Source organism: Aspergillus neoniger (assembly GCF_003184625.1).
Source record: "Aspergillus neoniger CBS 115656 unplaced genomic scaffold BO87scaffold_18, whole genome shotgun sequence".
In the NCBI taxonomy this organism is placed as follows: domain Eukaryota; kingdom Fungi; phylum Ascomycota; class Eurotiomycetes; order Eurotiales; family Aspergillaceae; genus Aspergillus; species Aspergillus neoniger.
The window spans coordinates 5,838-19,700 of NW_020291146.1; positions in this window are offsets into that span (position 1 = coordinate 5,838).

Here is a 13,863-nt window from a genome sequence, read left to right on the forward strand (position 1 = left end):
GATTAGAGGTTATAGATAATTAGATATTATACATCAGTTTATGAGGTAAAGTATCAGTAGATGTATTTTGACTGCTATTAAGGATTGACTGGATATACAGTAATAGTAAATATTATTTGGAGAGGTTTTGCAAGCCAGTGATCTAGTAGTATAGATAGATTTTTATAAGTTAGTTAGTTATCTTACTCTGGCTGTCTGTTTGGCTATAGTAGATTATAGAATATTAGAGTTTTGTTTCTAGATTTGTTTAAATAATATATTAAAATTCCTTCAGTTATTTAGGATCTCAGTTACTGATAATAATATAGGGTATGTTCCAGTCACTTATTATTAAATAGTTTAAGAATACTTAAGCTTATTGGATTACTGTCTAGTCTTTACTGCTGGAAATGAATATTATTTATTTAGTGAATTTATCTGTGATTAAATATATTATATTATATTATTTGTCCGGCAGAGCAAGGATAATATTAATTATTATTATATGGAACAGTACTGATGGGAGTATAATTAGTTGGAGGAAACTATAAATAAAATAGTAGTAAGTATATTTCTTAATATACTTTGAATAGTAGTGGATATATATTTTTATTTAGTGTCTAGTACAGTCAAAGATAAGGTCTCAGAGCTGATCTAGGATATATTCTAGATCTAGATGTTCTTATTGGTTATATACCAGCTTAAGAATCTTATGGAATAGTATATATAGTATATAAAGGCTGTTATCAGAGTTATATAATAAATTATCTGTTTTATAGAATAATAAGATAAATAGGTTAGTAATACTTTTATTTCTATATAAGATCTGTAGAACAGCTGACTACTGTTTATCAGTCTTGTATTCTTTTTTGATTTTTTATTCGAAGTCCAGGTGTAGCTGGACTGTGTAGATTGTATAATTATTATAATAAATAATAACTAGTCTGTTTCCTGGATTAATCTTAGTTTCAAAGAGTATTTCCAGAGAATAAGATTCTGGTTTATTCTTATAGTATAATGGAAGACGGGAAAGCATGTCTAGGATCAGATAGATTTTATTAGATTTATAATAGATTTCTAACTAGAATAGCTGTAGATATTATGATACATGTATTAAGTATAGATTTAGTTTCTCCGGGGAGATTATTATCATCAACCGGGTTTATTTAGTTATATTAACTGTTCCGGTATGGTCTATATAGATTACTACTTGACGGGTGATTTTAATATAATATTAGGCTTTGCAGATAATTTATATAAGGCCGGAGATCTCTAGTTTAATTAGCTAATAGTTCTGTTCAGCTGGTGTTAGCTGTTAAGATAAGAAGAGTATTAATTAGATAGTATCTTGATCTAGTAGATTTTTTAAATCTTAATCTTTATTATATAACTTATTATCAGAGATGTTAAGAGTTATATAGAAAAACATGCTGCTATAATCTCTCTTCTTTGAAAAATTGATGTTAATATACAGGGTACATAACTTGTTAAAATGGATTAATAAGAAAGGATTAGTAAATAATTTCTGAATTATTTAAAAAGTCTCTTTTTCTATTAAGAATAGTTATATCACTGGTATAGCTTTTATTTATTATTTGCGAGCTTTTTTAATAATGCCAGCAGGTATTGTTGTAGCAAGTAATATTTTATAAGTTTATAATAGTTTAATAATAGTAATATATATTAGAATGTATGTGCTTAACCATTAAGTAAGTCTAATATAATAGTTGAGATTAGATAAGTTAATAGGAAATATTATACTGGAGATAACTTCCAGTTTCTTTTCTATAATAGTTATTCCTAGGCTATTAATGTTTTAGTTAAGTAGCCGGATTGTTAGGAAAGTAATATAGAACTTTTTTAGTACTAAGATAATCTATATTTTATTATACTTACAAAATAATTATTCAAGGTATATAATATAATTATTAAATGACTTGTTATAGCAGAGGAAATTATTAATATAGATATACAGAAAGACATATATACACTGAAACATGTCATTAACTTGGTGTTGGATATGTAGTATATTGTTAAGAAAGTCTATTAGTATAATTTTAAGAAATTCTTGGCCGTGATAGGTAACAATACTAGTATATTTCTAGAATAATAGATGTACTAGCTATTAGTAAAATATAGATACTGTATTTATAATAGAGAGATATATATCTCCAGCTACTTTAGTAATAATTTTCTGTTGGGATGGCACGGGGTATATATCAGGTATAGTATTATTATTAAGATTACAGATATTAATCATAGGTCAGAATTTGACTTTAAATTAATCTTTGTAATATATAGTTTTAGTTATTATAAATATTGAGATATCTGTGTAGCAGAAGTTTTTCGAGTAATCTATATAATTAAGATAAGTTAGTTTATTAAATGTTTTATTGATTATGTCACAGTATGGTTTACCAAGGCTATAGATCTTGAACTGTTTTTTTAAATAGTCTTTCCAGCTAGATTTTATATAGATTTTAAGTTATCTGTCCATGGATATTTTAATAATATCTCTGTTTATCCAGATGTTGGGGTATAGATTATATATTTATTTGAGACAGTCCTGTTTAATAAGAATGTTATAGATAGTAATACTATTCAGAAGTTATTTATATATCTTAGGATTGGCTTTTAGTAGCTGTAATAGTCTGTTTTCTGCGGGCTGGACTGCTGTAAGAGTTATTAGATTTTTTTTAAGATTTATATCAGATATATAATAGATACTAGCAGCTTTGAATTCAGTGATATTATCTAACTGTGTATGGTAGTTGATTATAACAGGATTAGCTGTATTATTATATGCTATTATATAAGAGAAATAAGTATTAACTATATATATAAATAATGTGATGCTATGAGATTATTTTTTTAATTTAAATAAATAGTCTTTATTAGTAGACAAGTCCTGGTACTATCAGATGGGGATTATGGTTTTTAAATATAATTTAATTATAAAATATTTACTGGTGAACACCGGTCGCGGTTAGGGATAATAGTTTAGTTTAAAAGTAATAATAATAGAGATTATTATATGGTTACAGCTGATAATAGTTATTTTCTGTTAGTTATAGTTAATAATAAAATCCTCTGGTCCCAGTATGTTGGACCTGATTAACAGGTTTATTTTTAGATTATCTGTTAAATAGGTCTCTAATATAATTTTTATAAGAATTAGTTTGTTTTATTATCAGGTAATAAAGTAGATATTGAGTAGTATATATTTAATACTTGTAAAGCTGTCTGTAATACCGCGGATTAATACTAGTATATATTTGAAAATATTTAGATTTAGAACTTGCTTTCTTGTAAATTATCAGTCTATGATATTTATTATATAATTGATATCCAAGTAAACCAGTTAGATATTATCTGATATAGGGGCGAAGACTGCTTTTATAATAATATATTATTAATTCTTGAAGGAATAGCCGTCGGTCAGGTTTAGTAAATAATTAATATTAGACTTAATAATATACATGAGAGGATTAGTGTGATATACTTATATTTCTTCTGGATAATCTTTGAGATAGGTGTGTATAGTATTATTTAATAGAAAACTCTCTGTATAGTAGTAATATTAGGTATTATCTTGATTATCTCTATTATTAATTAGTTCAGGTTCTTGGCCTGATTTATTATTATCATGATAATTCTTATTATATTTATCTGGCTAGTAATTATTATTATTATAATATTATTACTCCGTGTTTATTTCTTTCTTAGTCTTGCTGTAGTAGTCATCTTCTTTATAATTATCTGTATCTATGTTATAGTATACTCTCTGGTATTACTAATAATAGTTATTATTATTATTATTATTATTAAAGTTATTCTTACTATAATTGTTTCCTTGAGGATAGAAGTAGTTTATGATATTATAGTTTTATTGATTATAGTTATTATCTTAGAATAATATATTATTTTATTGATTCTATGTACTTCTCTGGTTATCTTATTAGTTTCTATAGTTTTATTGGTTTTTATTTTATTAGTTATAATTCTGTTGTGTGTTGTTCTGTTGCCAAGGATACTGGTTACTATTATTCTGCTAGTTATTATTATTTTACCAGTTTCTTTGGTTGCTGTAGCTTCAGTTCATGGTATATAGATAGCAGTTATTATAGCTGGTAGAATTAGTATTATTATTATTCTAGGAATAGTAATTATTCTGGAGATAATAGAGTATAGGATTTTATTTATTCTTCCAGTTTATTAACTTATTAGTAAGGAGCTGAATAAATTCCGGGATAGTTATTAAAGTAGAGGGTTTATTAATTAATTCTTAAAGTTAGATATCTATGTGTTACCAGGCATGTAAAACCAGGGAATAAGGATTATTATTGCTGTATTGATAAGTAAGTCTTATTAATTAGAAAATATAAGCAGAAGAAAGATGATTTATGTGAATGTTATTAATTATATAATAATAATTTTCTAATTACTGTTGGGTATGACTGGATAACAGGCAGAATTTATTTTTTAGCTGTCTGTAAAGTAAATTAATGTTGTTTAATTAAAGTAAGACCTGTTAAATATCCAGGCTTAGTTTATTTAATTACTAGCTGAGAGCTTCGCCACGGAAGCACATGTTAATATTTTGAATAATCTTCCGGAGGTCTTTTGTGATTGCTAATTATTGCAGATATTTAATAAATATATAGATTGATCTATACCAGACCTTGTTATTCTTGTTAATAATATCTCTATGTTTCCAGTTTATAAATATATTAAAATAAAAATAGTTAATATTGGCTACACACTAATAGTTGGATCTTTGGCTGTTATTATGTCTGTTATTATTATTATTATTATTTCCATTATTATAACCATAACCATATTAATTAGGATATCCATTATCCTAATAACCATTGATCTGGTGTGGTTCATAAGGGCAGGCTTGATATTAATTATAAAAATAAGGTACTGGATATTAATGAGATTAATAGGATTAGTAGGGTAGTATATAATAAGATATACTATAGATATTCTTTGGTTGTATACAGAGATCAGGCATAGTATCAGGTCTGGTTATTAGTTTATATGATAGATGTGGTTATCTCTGTATATGAGTTAGAGTATTAGTAATTACTCTAGCCATTATCTGTTTTAGATATTGGATCTAAGCTGGTATAAAACCTCTGTATTTATAATCAGGGGCCTGTCTTTATATAGAAGACGGGTTTGGTAGAGGATTATTCTGGTTTTATTATAGAAATTATAGAATAGCTGGTACTTAGATTTTTACTGTATCTGCAAGAGCTGTAATATGAGTATTTAAGTAGTTATTATCCATAGTTAAATAATTAAAGTTAAATAAGAGATTTAAAATTGACATTGATAAGATAGACTCTATTAATAACTTTTTAGAGAAATAGTAAGATTAGAAGGGTGTTCTGATCTGTTATTAAGTAAAATTTAGTAATTTAGCCAGATTACCTTGTTTAACAGTATTTTCTGGTTTAATATAATTATCTGGTTAAATGAGATTTTGAGATCAGATAGTGTTTAGATTCTGATATTGCTGATTCTCTTGTAATCTTTTTTAAAAAGATAAATTTATTTTTTAGATATAGGATTTACTAAATAGTTATTTCCTTTATTATATAGATGCTGGTTATAATCCCAGTACTATAGTAAATATATTTACTGGTATTATTAATTACTTAAACAGATATCTTCCAGGAGCTGTATTCTGTAGTAGTTCAGCTAATGGTTTTTGCAGTATGTTTTGTAATGGTAATGTGTTTATATATCTTATAAGTATGATAATTAATATTACTTGGATGTACTTCCTGACTGCGGTGTTAAATATTTTTTTTAAATATATCTAATTATTTGGATATAATATAAAGTTCAGGGGGAAAGAATGTTGCTGTAGTATTTTATTTAAATAGGAAGTAAGATCAGACAGCCACTGTTTTGTAAAACCGTGTTTAGTATTAATGAAAGTTTGTAGTTAATGGGCTAGGAGGATGGCATTTAGATTTATTAGATTATACTAGATAAATTATTAAATAAGAGATTAATTGCGGTTGTTCTGCTCTGTTCAGTTTTTCTGTATAGATAGATAATCTCTGGATTAAAAACTAGGATATGCTACTATATTAATACTACCTGTGTAAATAATGAATGAATTATAGTATTATCTTTTCTTAGTTGTCTTATTACTCTAAACTATCGGCGGGGAGGTTGGCCTTCCTTGTAAGGCGGCCGCTGGTGGCAGAACCACGCGGCGGAACCTAGCAGGTTCACCCAAGTTGTTGGTGGCCAGCACCAACACAGAGTATATTTATTAAGAATATATAGCTTTTAAATAGGAAGAATAAAGCTGTTAATTACATGATATTTATTTTATTTATATAATAATTATATCAGTTATGCATGTTCTATAATATATCAGAGATTATATTATATTTAATTAGAGATTTTTATAAAATATATAATTATATTTTCTAATCTCTGGAAATTTCCCCGAAGAGACTTGATAAATAAATATATATAAAATTATTAGTGCTCTTGTTATCATTATATACCTGGCAGAATAAATAAATAATAATATATATATTATTATAAGCTGTACTAGGGTGTTAGATTTAGAAATTTATCTGATTTAGAATACTGGAATATATATTATATTAGTTCTATAATCAAGTATTCCAGTAGTAGTAACAGGATCTCTCAGTAGAAGTATATTATATTCTAGATAAGAATAACCACTTCTGAATATTTATTAGTCTTGAAATTACTAGTAATAGATTTTCTATCCTTATTAATTATAAAGAGAGAAAAGATTAATATAATATCTTTTATAATTATAGTCAGAGAAATATATCTAAACCAAAAAATATAAGATATATATATATATCCATATCAATATATTTTTAAAAAGTAATTTATAAATATATATATATATATCTATCTCTCTTTCTCTCTCGGAGAATGAATAGGGAGACAGTATATAAAAAATAAATAAAAGAAAAAATAAAATAGAAGAGTAATCTGATTCTTTAAATACTAGTCTATGAAAATAGCCACTGTTAATATAGATATAATTTATATGATATTTTCACTGGGTGGGAGACTATTTCCAGAATTTATATATTATACTATAAGAGTTCACTGTCTTAATTAAATAAGAAAGAGATATTATCTAAAAGAATATTACAAGAAAATAATATATTTCTATATAATAATTTAGCTGCTTTTTTATTGATAAGAGATAGTATAGTAGGCAGTAACTATAGATAGAATATATTTATTTTTATATAGCTACTGCTGGTTAAAGAATTGAATTAAATAGATAATTTTAATAGAAAAGAATATTTAATATCTTACTTTTTATTAATAAAAGTATAATAATTTCTTTATATCTTAAGACTCAGTCTTCTGGACAGTATTAAGCAGATATTATAATTTTAATCTATTATTTTAATTATCCAGAGCTGATGTAAGGGTATTCTTATTAAACTATATATTTAATAAATCTAAACTATATTTTTTATTATCTTGATTTTTATTCTTTTTTATATATTTTTTTTCAAAGGCAGTCTTCAGCTTAGTAATACTAGTCTTAATCTTATTATTATTAACTGCTTAGATAATAAATAAATCTAGTATATAGCTATATTTTAAAACTATTATTAGAGAATAGGATTATTTATCTGATTTTATACTATTTTTAAAGCTATTTTATACAGTTATTTCTAGATTAGATATATTATGCTTACTATCTTTTTTATTTACAAAACTAGATAATTTAATAAATCTTATAAGAAAATCTTTTAATAATTTAAATAAGCTGAATAAATCTGTATCCTTACTATCTAAATTAATAATAATCTTTTTTCTATTTTTTATAACACGCTGCGAGGGGTTATAGTAGGCTTCTGGAAATAGATTTTTAATTATAGATTCTATATTCAGGAGACTATAGAAAGACTTAACTTTATTATTATTATTTTTTATAAATTAAAATAAAGATAGTTCCAGCTGAGAATCTGGCTTTGTTATAAAAAAAGAGAGATTATTTAATTAAAGAGACTATAGAAATAAATAAAATAATTAATTAAGATTATTATCTTAATTAATAGTCTAAGTACCTGGACTTACTGCTACAGAGATTAGATAATTTAAAAAAACTAGTAATATATTATATACAGGATACTTTAATAAAAGAGATATATTTATTATACTATAGAATATAACCTGCATGCTTTATTCAGTAAATCTCTATATTTAATCTTTATTAGATATATTGGGCAAATATTATAAAGTATATAGTTATATAATTATAAATTAGTATATCTATTTATTATCTAAAGCCGCTGCGGACGGTGGCAGAATAATACAGTATTAATAATTAATCTTAAATATAAGAAATCTATATGTTCAATATAGTAGAATAATATTTTCTTTTATAATTAGAATTAATAACAGGGTTTTATCTAAAATAAACTGATTATTATTTTATTAAAAGCTTTCTTTAACTAGAGCTAGGAGTAGATAACTAGCTCTAGTCAAAGAAAATTTCTTAACTTTCTTTTTTAGTAGTACTAGTTATAATAGTAATAATAACTAACTGGCTGGCTGATATAGAATATCTTTTAATTAATAGTCTAGTTAAATCTATTCTTTCTTATTATTTATTTTTAATACCTGTGTGGGATTCTTAAGTTTCTGGTATATTTTATAAAGCCAGCAGTATTTATTAAAGAGACAGTTATAGTTTAATAGACTAGATTAATTAAAATAACTATATATTATCTGTTAATTAGTATAATTAATATTTTATAAGATAAGTTACTGTATCCAGAGTCTTTTAACTAAATTAATTTATAGTTTATATAATATCATAGCTACTATGAATAATAGAATATTCTAGTAATTATATAACTTTTTTTTCTACTAGCTAGAATAGATATTCTGTAATATACTATACTAATAATATAATTAATAATATAAATATTAAATATAATTCTATATAAAAATTATTTATTCCTGTACCTGATAGCTCCATTACTATAAATAGAAATAAAAAATATATAACTATCTGTTCATGCTATTTATAGTATAGATATAATAATACTTTTATTATTATAGTATTTTTTAGTAATATTCTTCTCTATCAGGCGGCGCTGGATAATCTATTATTATATATAAAAATATAATTATATTTATATATATACAGACAGTAGATCTAAGAAGAATAGTTTCCAGGATAATATTAGTATCAGAAAAATTAATAACAGTAACAGTAATAATAATAGTAATAATAAGATTAATAGTAACAGTAATATAACTATCTAAAAGAGAAATATAATTAATAAGAAGAACTAAGACTTGTTTATTATATTAGAGAATACAGCCTAGCTAATTCTAGTTAAAAAAATAATTTACAGACTGCTGTGTGTACCTGACTAGAAGACTATAAAATAAAAATAATATTAATTATATAGCAGGTTAGTAAGATAATCCTGACAGCTCTTATACAGATAATTATACTAAATTTTATTTAAATAATAATCCAGTATATAATACTAGCAGAAAACTTAGAAATAGTTCCAGACCTATTTTCTGTCTATTATTAATATTTTTATTAATTAAAACAGCACCTGATCCTCCCCAGCTAGATAAATAATAATTACTAGACTGTACTGCCTGTTATATTTAATATATTTACTTTTCTATATATAATCCAGAAGTAACTAGGATTAGTCTATATATATAATATATTAGATATCAGATATATTAATATTTATACTAAGAATACTTATGGTAGTAAGAACAGAAGTATAATTCTTAGTAAAATATTATAAAAAATCTAATTAGTTAATTTATTTATTATAGTAAACAGAGCAGTCCAGAGACTAGACTAGTATAGAAATTTAATTAATTAAATTAATATAAATAATAATCTTGTCCTCCTGCATCCGGCTGGCTATATAATAAAGATATATTAATATAATCTTAGACTCTAGCCACGCATAGAGCTCTGGAGATATCTTATAAAGTAGAATTAGATATTATATAATATATATAATATTAGTCTGGTTAGTGCGGTCCTGGATAAGATATATATTATTATATAATTATTTCAAGCACTCATAAAGATACTTTTTCTTAATAAAAAATAATATAACTATCAGATATACAAACTGGATCTGTACCTATATCAGATAACTAAAATAATATAATATTAATTAAAAACTAGACAGATTATAGAGAATTATATAATATTTATTAATAATAATATAGTCCAGGCAATATTATACACAGAATTAATTAAGAAAGATATAAAACATACTATACTCAATAAATTTTAAAATAACTAATATAATAATTATATTATTAAAAGAATTATAATTTTTTTATTTTATATATATAAGATCCAGTATCTAGCAGTATTACAGTAAATTCTGCTGCAGGCTCAGTAATAGTATAATAATAATAATAATATTATCTGGTTCCAGAAAGACTGGAAATATAAATAACAGGCTTTTATTATTATTTATATATATAATTATAACTACAAGATTCTTACTATTCTATATTACCTGGAGAATTTCTACTTGTATACTATACAATTATATTCTAGAATTATTTATTATTTGCTAGAGGACTGCTGTTATCTATATAATATTTAGAAATTATTATTATAATATTTAGTCTTCCGCTGCAGCCTGCTTCCAGAGTACTGGTATCTATAAAATATATATTATAAATATATAACTAATAATAAAGATAAAGCTAAGAAAACAGTATTAATTAATATTATTTAACTAGAAAAGTACCTGTCAGTAAGCTATAATACTAATTATTTTAATAATCTGTCTATTATATATTATTTCTATAATATAAAAGAAATGGACGGCCTGCAGGTCTGTAATATAATTTATTTATTAATTAATATTTATATAAATCTTGTTATTAAAATTTATAGCTGTTATGCCAGTAATATACTCTATTTTATAATCTTAGATAAAGTAGCTAATTAATCAGAGAAAGTAATAATTAATATTAATAATAATATCCCAGTATACTATAATATTAATCCTAATCTAGATTAAATAATTCTGAATCTCTTACTAGAGCACAGTCTAGAAGTATTTTAAGATTTATATTTATTATATTCCCAGGTCAGGTCTCCAGAGATAAAATAATTTCTTTATAGATAATATATTTTTCTAGTCTTTATAGACTAGATTATCTTGATATATATATATTAAATATTTTATAGACACGGTAATCTCCAGCTACTAAATAAAAAATAAAATTAATTATAAATAATATACCAGCAGCTCACCCACCTCCTGGAAAAAATAATAATAAATAATCTTAATATTATTATTAATATAAAAACTCTTATAATATACACTGGTCAGGATTACTAAACTATCTTTAATATAAATAATATAATAGTAATTAATATCTATATTCATATACTATATACTGAGAAGCTCAGGAATATATATTAATTATCTAGTTATTATATAAATAAATATAATTAATTTCTTTTTAAATTATATAACCTGAACAAGATATATTATTATCTTAGAGAGATAAAAGCCATAAATACAGATAAACTTATACTGGAGTATTACTTTCTTTTATAGTTATATAATAAATCAGTAATATTCTACTATAAATTATATAATATACTAGTCCTGCAGAAAGCTCCAGCCAGAGAAGATATAATAAAAATTATTATAAAAATATTATTATAAGATAGCAGGAAAGTCCTTTATAAATAATAATTATAATAAAATATTTTTAGTTATATTTATAAAATCATATAGAAAGCTCCGCAGGTAGCTTATTATAAATTATATATTTTTATATAAGATCTTATTACTCTCCAGCTATATAATATATCCATAGTCTATAAATATACTAGTCAAAAAGGATCTATATAGGCTTGTATATTCTTTAAATTATAAACTTTTATATTATAAACTTAATATACTTAAAGAAGATACAGCCTAGTAGAGAATATATAATAAATAAAATAAATTATTATATAATATAAACTGGAGTACTAAAGATAATACTGAAAATAAAATTAGATTACTGAGAAAAGATACCAGAACTAGACCGGCTGTTATATTAATTATAATTTATATTTATAATAAGATCTGTTAAATTCTTATTTACATTAACTAGGGCCCACAGAGTATTATTATATTTATATTACTAGACTATAATAATCTGTTATATTACTAGATTAAGCTATAATATTTTTTATATAATAAAGAACCGGGCAAGCTTGATTATATTTAATAAAATTAGTAGATAGATTTCTAGATTCTATTATTTATTTTCTTTATAATCAAGAATAGCTATTACACAGACAAAAACACTTTTATATTTATTATTATAATAATATTAATTAAACAGTTCAACACAGATTTTAAAATAAATCTATTTTTATAAACTTATTAACTATGACACTAGGAAGTCCTCTTTATAAATAATATTATTATTATAACCACCACTACTACCAGTAATAGATATATTATTAAAAATCTATATAGTCTATCACAGCTGTATTTATTTATCCTGCTATCAGGCAGTAAATGTATAAAATAAACTATATTATTTATATAGCTGTTAAATTTATATAAAGAAAATAAATATCTACTGTTATAAAATTATATGCTTATAGATATTTTATATATTTATATATTCCAGCAGTATATAATATAATAATTTATTAACTTATATCTGCACAGTCTCCAGCCAGATAATAAATTTATAATATTAGATAATCTATTAACTCTTCTATACTAGCTAGTCAAGAATATACTAAAAAATTAATATAACTATTTCTATATTAGAGTCAGTGCTAGAAATCTTCTTTAACTAGAACTAGTCCAGATAATTAGACTTCAGTCAAAGAGAATCTCTGGTAGATATTTCAGATTCTAAATTATAATCTACTAGTAAAGAGAGGTAGTATATAAGATTCACTGGACTGTATATATTAAAAGAATTAATATTATAGAGAATATTATCAGATTAAATTCCTTATAGATAAATTATTTATTATATAAATTATAATTATAGATTAATATCAGCTGCTATATCTAATATAATAATATTTAAAATCTGTATATTTTTATATACTTTCTATACCTAGAAAGTATGCTCCACAGTCTGTTATATATTAATTAATAATAAAAATATTTCCTCAGATAATATTTCACGCGGGTTAAGAATATAAATATAATAAAAGTTTTTATACATAGAAAATACTTATTAATAGATAATATAATAAATCTTTACCTGTACTTTAATCACAGTAATCTATATATTAAATAATATTAATTTACTAATATATTTATATTAAGATTATTCATAGACTTAATACTAGTAATTATATATAGTATATATATTATATATAATATACAGACAGGACTAGCCATTATAATAATATTATAAATTATCTGTAAGTTCTAGAATAATAGGAACAGGTTCAGAAAAAGTATAAGAAAGAATAAATTTAATATTAATAAATATAATACTATTCTATTTCTGAATAAGAAATATTATTAACTGTTGTTTACTAGATATAAATTATTTTATATATTTAATATTAAGATATCTATAAATCTTATTTAATTATACTTTATATTAACAGTCACAGCATATAAGAAGACATAGAAGATAATATATATAAAAAAGAGATTCAGCTTTAGTATTACTAGATTCCATTATGTATTTAGAGTAGCTAAATTAAGTAGAAAAAAAAAATATAGAATAGGTAGGATTACTACAAGATAAAAATAAGATTAAAAGAGAGAATTGGGCTGCAGAGAATAATTATATATTATATATATATATATATATCTTGATCAAGCTTACTAATGATTTATACAGACAGGT